The sequence below is a fragment of the Pseudopipra pipra genome, chromosome 6 (assembly GCF_036250125.1).
Source record: "Pseudopipra pipra isolate bDixPip1 chromosome 6, bDixPip1.hap1, whole genome shotgun sequence".
NCBI lineage: Eukaryota > Metazoa > Chordata > Aves > Passeriformes > Pipridae > Pseudopipra > Pseudopipra pipra.
The window spans coordinates 32,571,849-32,585,642 of record NC_087554.1 but is presented as its reverse complement, the minus strand read 5'-3'; positions in this window follow the sequence as shown (position 1 = coordinate 32,585,642).

Below are 13,794 nucleotides of genomic sequence, written 5' to 3'. Positions count from 1 at the left end.
CCATCTTTCTTGCAGGCATCCTTTACATACTGAAAGGCTGCAATAAGGTCTCCCCACAGCCTTCTCCAGGCTGAACAACCCAAAATCTCTCTATCTCTGTTCACAGGAGAGGTGCTTCAGCCCTCTGTTATTCTTCATGGCCCTATTCTGAACTTGCTTCAGCAAGTCTGCTTCTTTCCTGTGCTGAGGGCCCCAGAGCTGGAGGCAGTACACCAGGTGGGATCTCACGAGGATGGAGACAGGGGAAAGAGTCATCTCCCTTGTCATGCTGGCCGTGTTTCTTTTGATGCAGCTCGTTAGTCTCCCATTAGCTAGCTTTCTTCTAGCTTTAAGTAAGCAGAACATCCTCTCTTTTGAGGGATAGGAAGAATAAGCACTTTCATCCCTAACAACTGTTAGAGATAATACAATATAAAACACCATGAGGCAACAGTCTCTTAGGTCAACTGCTTTTTCCTTTCTTTTTGATTTGTTGGTTGGAAAATTCCCTGGACTCCTGAAATGCTTGTGGTCATTTTGGTATTTCCTTATAAATTGTGTTTTATAGATTACCTGTCCAACCTATATAACAGGTACCTCTTTGAAAGACAGTAGACTGTGTAACACTGCATTGTGGGAAGTCAATTGGAATTTCAAAAAAAATAAAGGATATTATATTGATTTATAATGCTGTGCAAGTAAATTCATCTTTTGTTCCAAATAGTTTTATATTCAGGTTAACACAAAACTGTTTTAAGTGGACCTAACCTCATATTCTCTGGAAAAATGTAAGGATCAACATGGAGCTTTTTGGATAGCAGTCAAGGAACTAATATTTATACAGTCTTCCTGCTTCTTGCTTAAAAAGTCTATGCCTTTTCTTCCCCAAATCCCAATGCATATACACATGTTCTCAAGAAACAGTATGGTTTACAGAATAGAGAGATGAAGTTTTGTTATGTAAGTTTTTTATATTTTTGATGTTGTAAAATCAACAATTAACTTTCTGAGAGAAAAATTTAATATTTAATTTAAGGATTTCTAGCTCTTCCCTTTCTCTCTTCTGTCTGCATTGCTTCTCTGTTGTTCCTTATTCCATTTGTGCTGACTTGTTCTGCTTTTCTTTGAAATTAACAGCTGTTTCGAAGGTGGGTCATTGGGATGTCTGTCCAAGTGATTGCACTTTATCCCCACTCTCCCCCTTATAACATGATAAGATGTTTCTGCACAGTAGAATCCATATCTATGATAGAATGACGTGCACACAACATTTTATTTTTTTTTTTTAATTCTGTATCTTTTCCCATTTTTAAGTCTGCAAAATCCTAAGGAATTTTGCTGTGCAAAACGGAAATCAAAGCAATGATAAAGTCTTTTTTGATGACATTTACTTGGGAAATTAAGTCCTAAATGTTGTTGTTAAACTTGGCTGTTTTAACACATTAATCCACATGGGATTTTGTTTGGATTCCATGTGGCCAAAACAGTTGTGTTTTAATAACAATGAAAGTTGATTATAGATTTGTTTTGTCTATCAAGTAGCTGGCTATTTTTGTTCATGTTTTGTAGTTCAAATTAAATCTAGTGACTTGCCTCAGAAAGTTTGAACACCTCTTTTAAGGCTAAAATTGTAGAAAGCCCTCTGAAATAGTCTTTGATGTGATTTTTCAAGCAGTTACAGGTCAAAGTGACAAAAGGGGACTTTCTTTGGAGAAGTTAATGAGTCTTTTCCCATTCTGCTCTCATTTAAATTCTGCCTGAAATTCTAGGAAACTTACCTGTCCAGCTGTTGCCTTTTCTGTAAGACAGCCCCCATGGCTACAATCAGCATGAGTTTTATAAATCCCTTTTATAATGAGATGTGTTGTGAAGAAGCAGAAATTTCTATTGTGAACTTAATGAACTTCACTGCCAAACCCATGGAGAAAAGACAGCAAACACAAGGAAAGAGCCAACAGTTCTGACCCCATTCGATTTCTTAAAATTGATATTCCCCACAAGTTTTACAGGAATATTTGTATTTCTACTCATTAAACAAATCTTAGTGAGAATAGGAGGCTGTGATAACTGTCCATTCATACTTTCCACTACAGTTTTAATTTCCCTAATTTGTACCTGCGTGTAGGTCCAGATACAGTGAGAAATAAAGGTACAATTTTACAGCTCCTGAGTGTGTTGAATTTTGATTTTCAGAAAGGTAAGGACTATTTTCTTTCTTTGTGGGTTCTCCTCTTATTGTGTAAAACATAGCAAAACAAGAACATCTTTAACATCATCAGAGGGTTTGAACACAGACTAGGTTAGTATTTTCATTCATATTAAATGGATTTCATGATGGGCCTGATATCATCATTTAGTTAAGTCTTCATTTGTGTGGAAATTTTTGGGTCAATACAGAAACCACTGGTAAAGTTGCTGTGAATGTTTTTTTCTGCATATTTTCTAGTGTGTTTTGGTAGTTGATGTGACAGTATATTGTTTTTTAAAAGTTCTTTTTGCTCTGCCTCTTTTGTGACCTTTAAAGAAAATCAAAAGCTTCTTCTATGATGGTGCTCTCCTCTAATACAGAACACAAATACTCTTTCCTGGAATATTTGCTAAAGTACATGGGATTTACCTTTCTAATAGCTTGTTTTGTGGAGAGTACTTACAGGAAGGTAGTCTTCTTTCTGTTTGATTTTCCATTCCTGAAGCGAAGACTTTAACCTCTTCATCTACTTAATTGAATTTTCAGACAAGTAGCATGGTTTTCAAGTGAAGTTAGCTTGTGTTTCAACACTGAGGCTGAAGAATAGATTAAATCCTTCATGGTGTATGTATACATTTTCCAATATGTATTGAAATTTGTGTTTATGTATTGTATGAATTATTCTCCAACTGATTTGATAACTTACTGAAATATATATTATATTATTAAACTAAGAAAAGATGTAGTCTTTATATATGCCTAAGCATAATTTGAGCAGAATTACACTTTACAATTAATTATTTGAGTTCTTTTCAAGCACAAAGTGTTTGTCTTATTCTACTACCTTTGAAATTATCACTAAAACTGCCACACTCATGGTTAGTACAGGAAACTTATGAAGATGATATCTTTACAGCTTATGTTTTAATACAGGAACCTTTCATAAAATCTCTCTATATTTAGTATGTATATTAGGAGAAACTCATGACAAAAAGAGTTCTTAAAATTTTCCAAAATGCTACATATAATTTTTATAACCCTAGATAATGTTCTATTTTAGAAATTCCTGAAGGACAAATATTGTGGTGAACTTAATTTAGTTTTAGAACACCTATCCTTTGAACAGTTGCGAAGAAAAACAGAAATTGTCCTCTAGGTTATCATAATGAAACAGAATTTCAAATAATTGTATATCTTTTCATTCTTATAGGCACCATGATTTACAAATTTATATTCAAAGAAATTGTATATATCACTCTGACATTCTAATTTGCTGAAACTTTTCAGATAATACGAAAATATTTTTTGGGAGCACATAGTTCTCTTTTTGTACAGAATGATGACTCATTGTAGCCTACTGCAATTGTAAACAAGAAGAAATTGTTCTAAGGGCACACATGCCTTCATGCTAGTGTTCATTTTAACATTTAAGACGGGGTGGAGCAGCCACAGAATTTTAACTGTCAAATCTTTTCAGTTGCTGAACTTCTATCTTATTTTACATGTCCTTTATAAAAAATTTACACCTCTGAGATTAACTTTACAAAACTATTATTCAAATATTTTTTCTTCCAAATATTTTGTTCATTTTGTGTCTTCCTTTTATTTAAAGAAATCAAGGCTGACCTTAGGAAGGAAAGCATGTGTGAGTCTGCTCTAGCTGATTTAAGTAATAATAAATGCAGCTTTATTTCTATGCTGGAAATATCTTCGTAATTTGTCTTTGATATTTTTATTTGGTAATAAAATGAAATTAGAGGCTAGATTCAGTAAAGTTTGACACCATAAAACTTAGTTTGTTAGGCACTTTACCCCTGGATTACACTTCAGAACCCGGTTTTTATTACTACATAACCCCAACAGTGGGTTTGAAGTGAAAGGTTTGTGAAGCTTGACTGCTAAGAAGGAATCTAGCCCAATATCTAAACTGAGGTGAGGGGAAATCTCAAATCCTCTTCCTCAGACTATTTCCTCCAGTCTACAGGGATACATCCACTTACACAGGATCTGCAGCACAAAATTGCCTCCTGAAGTTAGTTGCTGATGTTTTTTTTTTCCTCAAAGCACAAGTTATGCTTATTCTTTGTTTTGTGAATAGAAAGTGGTAGTTGGAGCATATTCTGAATTAAATTCTCAGATATTCTTGAAGGTACTCACACCAACATCCAACAGGATTTCCTGATCAGTACGTGAGAGATTTCTGCTCATAACTTGCTAGTTTTCCTGAAGAAGCTGTGCAAAAAGTTATGAGAGATTAGTCAGGGCCACCCAACTGAGAGATGGGTGTTTGCTGAATTCCTGATTCAAATTATGCTTTCAGTTGTAGCTTGAAAGAGAACAAAGAAGCAGACAAGACTAAGAGTATCACAAATGTACTTACTGGAATTTATTCCTATTTGGAATAAATTTTGTGAACCCAGCATTGGGCTCACAACACTTTGAAGGAACACAAAAAAATTATGAGACAGAGTTCCTCCAGATATTTAGGGCAACAGCAACCTTTGCTTGTGCTTGACTGGATTCAGTGCATTGGGTTTTAGATTTTTTTGTGGGGCAGATACCATTCTGGCAGAAGAGGCAGAGCCATAATAAGCCCACTGCATATGGAGTGTGAAGGAATATTTTTTTTCTCCCCTCTAAAAAATCTTCCAAAAATATAATGATTCCAATTGACATTGTCTTTCTTGGAAAACCTCATTCGGAGAATTTTGAGAGATACATTATCCAAGAAAAAGTCCTGCTGCCAAGTCAGTGCTTGCTGTCAGGAGCCACAGCTATTGTCATGATTCAGTCTCTGCTCAGATGCAGTGTGATGGAGGGGACAGTTTTCCTTAAGTGATCTGTGAAAGTTTTTTGCCAAATCCTCCTCCTGGAAATTTCATAGGTGCGGATCTACTCCTCTTTCCTGACTTCAGGGAAGGCTAGATTTTCACTGCTGTTATTAAAAACAAATTTTAGGTTTGTGACTGTAGCTACAGTTACTTAGTGAGTAAGGTCAAGGATTTTAGTGAGAATAACAATACAATGTTAGCCAAGACTTTGGTTTGTGATAAACAACTGAGGGTGTTTTCATACTTAGGTAAATCGAGTTCAGAACTTAGTCATTCTCCACTTAAGTCAAGAGCAAAATACCCATTGCCTTCATACATACAGAGTCAAGCCGTGGGAGAAGTAATACTTGGCTCAAGGAATTCTAGAATAATATATTAGGAACTGAGGGTAGTGGCTGGCAAATAGTAAATAATTTAATATATATACCTTTCTTACTGCAAGCCTAGTTTTCACTGCAGCTGTTTCAGTGTTTCAGCACTGATCACACTAACATGTATTCCAGTATCTGCCCACCCAAGTGATCAGTCATTTCAGGAGCAGCTGTTTTTCAGTATATTTATTTTTCATGACATATTCTTACTCTTGGCAGATTTGTTTCCTTCTCTTTTGTTTAAGAACAGAGGACAGTTTATGTAACTGCTTGATTTTTCATAGCTTCCTATCTGCTTCTGGAGTAAATCTTAGATTATTTAATTTACAGCTGAAAGGACCCAAATTCGTATTCAAATAACCCTGTCAAGCAGTGAGAGGAAACTGTTTTAGTTCTTTCTTAAAAATGCTTTTGTTTTGGCATTTTTCTCTGTGATAATGAAATGCACAAACTTAAATATTTTCAAGTATTTTGCTATGAGTTGTGTACAACTCAGAGAAAACATCTGCGAGTTTGATAAGCACTACTAGTGTATTCGATATTTGATAGGCTGGGTTTTTTTCCTCTAGGAAATACAGACTAAATCTCCCCACTAGGAATAGTCATAAATTTAGAAAACATTGCTTATCTCAATACAGAAGAAAACCATTAATAAGCCAAATCTTACTAAATGTGAAAGTCTAAGTAGTTGCATTTTATTTTTTTAAATTATTCTTTTGATTATTTCTGGTCTATAAGCAGCAATAGTAAGCAAGTACTTATCTGTTGGAACATGACATTTTGATGGTATCATGTGAGTTGGAAAAGACTTCCAGAGGTCACCTGGTCCAGTCTCCTGCTCAAAACCTGTCTAGGGTCCTCAGCTTTACCTCTTTCTCTGCTTGTGGCATGAGAAGTGCTGGATGTTCTGTTGAGCAACAGTTAAGACACCACTGGCTTGGTAATAAGAGCAGCACATTGGTTCTTTAATAAGTCTTTGCTTCCTTAGTTTCCATGGTCCTTTGTAACTGTTTCTTTGAAACTGGTGCATACCTGTGATCTTGACCAAAATCATGCAGGAAATAAACAGTTGAGCTGTATATAAAATTCAGAAAGCTGACTCTCTGTTCAAGATGTATGCTCTCTGGACTGCTTTGAAATTCTTTGAAAAGATCCTTATGGAATTTTGTCTGAGACTTGTCCTGAGGCATCAAACAGGAAAATCTCTGTCTCTCATGGAAATAATTGCTGCATGATGGCTCTGCACCCTAAGCAGCAATGTGTTCAACTCTGTACTTATCCATAGCATTCATAAAACATGAAGAAGAGATATTTTCTATTTTCATCCTGCCATTGTTGGTAATCTGGAGAAAATAATGTAAAAGAAAAAATAGAAGATCACATTTAGGTACTCTTTTTTGACTTTGTTCCCAACTTAGGCCCTATAGTATAAAATATTAAACCTGAGCAAAAATATTAATCTGATCAAAGTTTTACATTAGCTGATGGTCAAAATGCAGGATTAACACTGCTTGCTCAACAGGTCTTGATGAGAATTAGTTTTATCATGTAGTAAATGGATAAAACATAATTTTTGGGTAGACTGAGGAGAGTTTAATTTTAGCACTTTTATTATATATAAAAAAATAATTTCCTATGCACTTTTGTTAGTTAATGGTTATTTCAGCAATTTTTTTGCTCGTTGCAATGTTTGGTCAAACAGTACCTCCTAAAAAAGGATGTTTGTTTGGGTTTTTTTCTGTTGACTTTGCAAACTCTGAGCGATGAGGTGTGGGTGAGGATTAAAGGAGCAGGAGCAGCTGCTGTCTGCAAAGACTTTTGATGGGGTTGTGCAACCTGCAGCTTACAGGGTTCTGTTCCATCTCCTGCATGGTACTTAAAGAGCTGTCATCCAGTGTGAGTTATTTAGTCCTCAGGAATAATGCATACCATTACGCTGCAGGGTACTCTCTATTTCAAGTGCTGTCCCTATTGACTGTTTGGTGAGAGATACTGTTTTGTGAGAGGATACTTATTAGCAAAAGCAAAGCTAAGATTCTAACGTACAAACCCTATTTTTTTGAATATATAGCTATTTTTAATTTTTATTTTCTTTTAATTTTTTTTTTTTTTAAATTTTTAACCTCAGTTGAAGAACTGAACAAAAACATTCACTATCTGGATTCTTTGCAAAATTGATCTAGACATCCGATACTAAATGTGTATTTTTAAACTATCCTGTTTCCTTTGATGATATTCTGTTGTGAGGTAGAGGTTGTGTGCCCTCACTGAAGACAATTGTGAGGGCTCTACTTGATTACAGAGAGCATGTGAGCCCTTCATGTTTTCACAACTTCATATTTTTAGAGTCTTTCATCTTCAGCCAAAGTCTGAAAGTTCTACTCACATCTCTCTTAAAAATCCTGGGAGGAGAGGTGGGCATAATTCCAGCTCCCTTCTAATCATACCTCAGTGTAATCTCTAGTAACATCAAAGCAGATGGAGTATGATGACAGGAACAGAAAAAAAGAGTCAGCTAAAGTTCAGTCTCTGAATAGGCTGTGTTTGCCCTTAGATTTGTGTGTGAGGAAGAAGGGGCTGGTGGTGTGAAACTACTCACATTGAAAATTTGACTTTTCCTGAAATCACGTCCATATACATCCAGATAATGAACTTTTCAGTAACTGTTTACCTTCATTAATGTGAGGTGAAACAGTTCATGTAGGAATCCAACCTACTGATTTTTAGCCTTTAAATCAGACACATGAGGCTTCATTTCCAGAAGCAATGTCCAACTTGCTACGTGGCGTTTTTAGACAGATTTGCAGTGGGTAAATCACTTGTATTGCATCTCTGGGAGGCAGGTATGGATTGTGTATATTAATTGATTTGTGGAACTAGAAAGGAACTAATGGCAGATGTCACTTGCATGAACACTTTCAGAATCAGTCACAAACCATTTACTACATCCAGTCAGGGCAGGTAGGAGAAGACATTATCCCTTGCATAAAAGCTGTAAACATTAATTGAAATCCCTCTCCAGAAACAGCCAATGAATGCCGAGACCATAAGAACATAGATTTCTCCCCACATTCGATCTGTTCACTTTAACTGCTGGTGAATTATTTACATAAATTCTGCTTGTTTTTGCAGAAAACTTGTGACAAAGTTACTGCTTCTAACACTTTAACTCCTGCAAAATATTTTCAGCTGATCATATCTTGGGGTTTTGCTGCTTTCTTAGAAGGGACATATTTATTAGAGCATGATAAATTATTTTCTTTAGGCCATAGCCCAAGGAAGTGCTTTTTAACTTGGACTCTTGTCTATTTCTTTCTTATTTTGTCAGACAGCCTTTCACAGGGGCATCCCGATCAATACCACAGCTGGTGCTCCTGGCTATCTGGTTACTTAAATGTTATTTATCAGGGGAAAGGACTAGCATTCAAAAGAAAGGTGTGTGAGTTGTCTTACTGTTGTGTTTTCTTCCCACTGTGATATTTGCCAAATTCTGATCCTCCTGATGGTAACTATACTTAAGAAAACTTTTTACCTTTTTCTATGTACAAATCTCAGACAGTGGAAAATGTCAGGAACATGAGCAAAAAATAATTTGGATGCACTAAGAATGACATTTTTTGCTCTGTATATTACTCTAGGAATTTACAGAAAGACAGATTTCCACTACAGCAATTTAATTGAAATTTATTAAAAAATTAGCGTATGAACAACTTCACCAACTTTTGTTTCTCTCTTGAATGTAGCAACAGTGTGAAATAAGATAATGTGCAGGTACACCAAAATGCTAGACAGTGGAAGAACTGTAGGAAAATTTATTTCCAAAGTCGAGAACACTAGACTTAAAGAACATTAAACTTAAAGATGTTTCAAACACTGGGCCTGGGCAAAGACATGCCCCTTGTTCTTCTCAGAGCTTTATCCTAGCCCCCCTCTCTGTGGGGACCTTTGAACATGTCTGCAAGGACTTATATTTTTCTTATACCAGTTTCTCTGGAATGCGGGTGGATAAAACATCCAAAACTGTCTCTGGGAAAGATGCTTCTTCCAGGCAGGAAAGTCCCGAAGTGAAACAAGTCCTGATCTCCTTGTCTTCTACCTTACCATCCATGACTGAGAAAAAGCAATAATTTCTTATTTATCATCTGCAGATTTATTTACATGTACCCAAGTACCAGCTATGTAGGAATAAATGAATTTTAATCACAGACATGAGTTGAACACAGTAGGTTTTCTTTCCTCCCTGATTACATCTTACAACAATTCTTTTCTTCTGCTTTTTGACTTCATGACTTGGTTTCCCTAAAAGTGGAGTAATGATCTGTTTGTGTCAATTAACATAGCTGTGATGGATTAAAACTAAATAGAATTTAACATTAGGCCAAATGAAGGATCTTGGAATTTTGAGCAAATCAAATAGACTTCTACCTTGTCTAAAACATTCATGATTTTATACACCTTGTTGTAGCTCAGTGTATGGCTCCCTTTGTGCTTCCTCATCACACCTCCATAAGAATCAGATGCCTCATTCAACTTGCTAGTGCACAAGTATACAGAAATATGAGGTGGCTCCAAGTGCACTTTAAGCTTTTCACTGGATGCAGGTAGAGTTCTGTGAGAACACAGGTAGTGAAAAGGAACCAAACATTTTCAGAGCATAGATTTTTACTTATGCAGATAACTGGTAGCTTACAGTGAATATCATAATGGCTACAAGAATATGAATCAAATCCATGCAAACAATCATATTTAACTCCTACTTGAACTATTGCTCAAACTATTTGATTTAGGTCCATAACAGTGAGTTGCTGTGACATGGTTTTAAGCAAACATTAGTCCAATCAATAGTTATGACTGTAATGTACATTTAATGTTCTAAGTGTTCAGGGCTAGGCAGCTTTACTTGAAATAGATATTTGTGAAGTAATAAGACAATTTGGTACTTTCCTTTTACAGATAGCTTTTCCATTTAATTGACCACAAGGAAACCAAGGTGTCTTCTGGAGCATTCTATTCTAGAAACATTCCCTTACATTTCAGGTTATGAAGTAGATAAAGGTAGATTGAACCTACAACTTCTATTGCTTCAAGTCAATGCACTGGTTAAGAAATTGTGTATTGTGAGACTGTATCTCAGTTTTACATGTCACTGTTTAATAAGACTAAGTGTGCATTCATACATATTTGCACTTGGTCACATACACGTAAACAAAGTAAAATAGGTTGGACATGGCTAGTTTTATCTTATTTTGTATACTCCGAGTAGCTCAAACTAAAATTATTAGATCTTGTCAGTGAACCTTAAACAGCACTGGAATCACTGGTATTCATCCTGGCATGTGCAAGTAAAGTCTATTTCAGACTGACAATTATCTTTCTGAACTGAAAAAATAAAAATAATAGCTATTGTTTTTTGGCAAATTCTGAAGTTTATGTTAGGAAAGTGCAAACTTCCAGGGTCAACTGTTAAAACATTTCCTGTTAAGAAAGTAAAACACTGGAACAGGTTGCCCTGAGAGGTGGTAGATGCCCCATCCCTGAAAACATTAATGGTCAGATTGGACAGGACTCTGAGCAACCTGATGTAGTTGAATATATCCCTATTCACTGCAGGGGGGTTAAACTACATGGCCTTTAAAGGTCCTTTCCAGCCCGAACTATTCTATGATTGTATGGTTTCCTGTAGAAGTTCTTCAATGGAGCAGTGATAAAGTCCAAAATGTCATTCCTGAGTGAAGTGCTGATGAGAAATTTTTTTTCTATGATTAGTTTGTATGGCTATAAAAGCCTGCATAGATAATATGAAACTGAGTGTAATGGCAATTTACACTTCAGCGAAAGGAATGGATAAAATTTTTGAATTCTAACTTACCTGGATAGCCAGAACCAAGTGTCTGGTTTAATTAAAAAAAAAAAAAGTCTTTTTATCTTATCTAAACTGGGTCTTATTCCATGAGAAGCTGAATGAACATCAACCTTCTGGACCAGAAGACAAAATAATATTTTCTTCTTAACAATAGATTATAGGAAGCCATATGATTCTTAAGGAAATCAACAGTACTTCATCTACAATTTCCTATAATCTGCTAACAACATAGACTAATTAAAATTTTGGAATTAAATGACCAAGGATAGATTCATATGAGATTATGAGAATTTTTCACACTGTAGAGAGAGAATTCAATATTTGACCTCTTCATTGCAACCTCAAAAAAAGTAATTTCTTCCGTTCTGCTTGTGATATGTTTATATTTTGCAAAAGCGCTCATTGGTTCAAACTTCAAGGGTTACCACCCCCTGGGGATTTACCATTTTATAACTTCAGGGGGAAAACTGTTTCCCCCCCCCACACCTAGAAAATCTTTCATTTTAATTTAGGAACTCTATATTTGAAAATGTTACCCTCACTGCTCACTTCCATTAAAATTTCTTATGCCCAGGGACATTGAATGGCCTGTTTTCTTCCATGATAGTTGTGTTTCACTGGTGAACAATCAGTTCATGTCACCTAAGCTTTAGAGTTTTTCCAAATGAGATATTAAAAAAACATAACAGGAGTATAGGACAAGAATTACACACACACACATGAAGCTAAGCTTCCAGAGCTACCTTTCTACCCCAACAGATATTCCACTTATTTGTATGTTGCACTCTTGCTGTTACTCAGCTGCTTACAAGCTACATTTCAAAATATCTCTTTTTTATTGTCATGGAAGCCTTACATTTAAATCCCAGTAAAATGCCAGTCTTTGAGGATACAGGCTTCAGGTTTATTCACCTTCATAATAAGCCCATAGGTATTCTAAATAAGCTTTCAGTTAAAAACATTGAACATGTATTTTTGTCTCATAGGCCATTTTTAGATAATTGTAACTATGTTACTATATAGTATGACTGTAATTTAATAACATTAGATTTTTTTAGTTACTGATCTCTGCTTTCTCCTTTGAGCACAGAGAAAGTCTTAATTTAAATTTTAGGTTTTCTGGTATTTCTGTTTTAAAGGGCTAGAGAAAAACTAAACCAAATTTTTTTTTAATGTTTTTGGGTCTTTTTACAGGGATTGGCACATTAAATATAATTTCTTAAGTTCTGTGGTCACATGTTAGTTCAAAAGTAAAGGGGACAAAACGATATCATTGTCAAATTTAAACATTGTGCAAGTCCTGCTAGCCTTTTTGGCTTGTTATTAAATAAATAGTGATAGGGGGTTGCACTTCTGCAGTGTCTTTCATCCCAGAGACCTTAACAAAACTGGATTAATACACACAGCAAGCTCTTGAATTTAGCAGCTGCTACTGAGAGCTTTGATAGCAGAGTGTAGTGCTATTAAAGAGCTAGGATTAGCTCTTGCACCAAATACAGCATCCCTTTACAGACTGAATACACAAAGATCCTAACACATAAAGTATAACTAAAAATGCTAAAAACCATAAGGTTAAAGGACTGAATTTACTGAGTATCCTTTGATGTGACAGCCCAGGTTTTATATATTTCATCCTGGATTGTATCCAGTGTCAAAGTGCACTTACATGGAACAGTGTATCTCATAACTGAGCTAAACCTCTTAGTATCCGAAATCCAAACCAACAACATACAATTTTAGAAAACGCATAGTCAGACTAAGAAGGGATGTTTGAAAAAGGAACAAACTGGAACACAGGAATAAACAGATTTAACAAAACCAATGCAAATTTCAGTATTTTTCTGAAGTGATCATGCTGAATGTCCAATGACCTCCTAAGCAGCTGGTTGAACTTTGTGTATGCACATGCATGGTCCAGACTCAACTGGGATGAAATTTTCCATTATGAATCTTGCCTAGTTTCCCCATATGTGAAAATAGGCAGATCCCAGCTATGTGCAATTCTGCCTAGGAGGCTCCTAGGACACTTAAGAGCATAAATAATACATTTATCTGAAAATGATCCAAGTTCAGACAGCTGTGTATAAACCTTTCCAGCCCACTTCTGAGAGAGATATAAAAGTGAGAGTAGTTTCTTGTGATTTATTAATGATACTTTTAGTAAATTCCAGGTCACAGCAATAAGAGATGGTATATATTTTAGCAGTTATGGGCTGGGACACATAAATATGAAAACTGTTCTGAATTAAAGAGTAAACAGCTTTATTACAGCTATGAATTTCACTCAGTGATAGTTGATGTATGGCCACAGAAGTTGTTTTTAAGAGACAGAGTGCTGGACAGGAGCTAGGAATGATCCTCGGCTAGTTTCAAGAAATTCCATGGCTGTTTGATTTCCATGTAAACAACTCGTTAAAGATGAATTGCAAGACCGTAGCTTCTATGATATCTCAAGATTGACAAAATTCAGAGCCTTTCATGTCTACACTGCAGTTCTACTGGGACTACTAATGCCAGAAACTGGATTGGAATTGTGGTATAGAATTAGACAAGTTAATATGC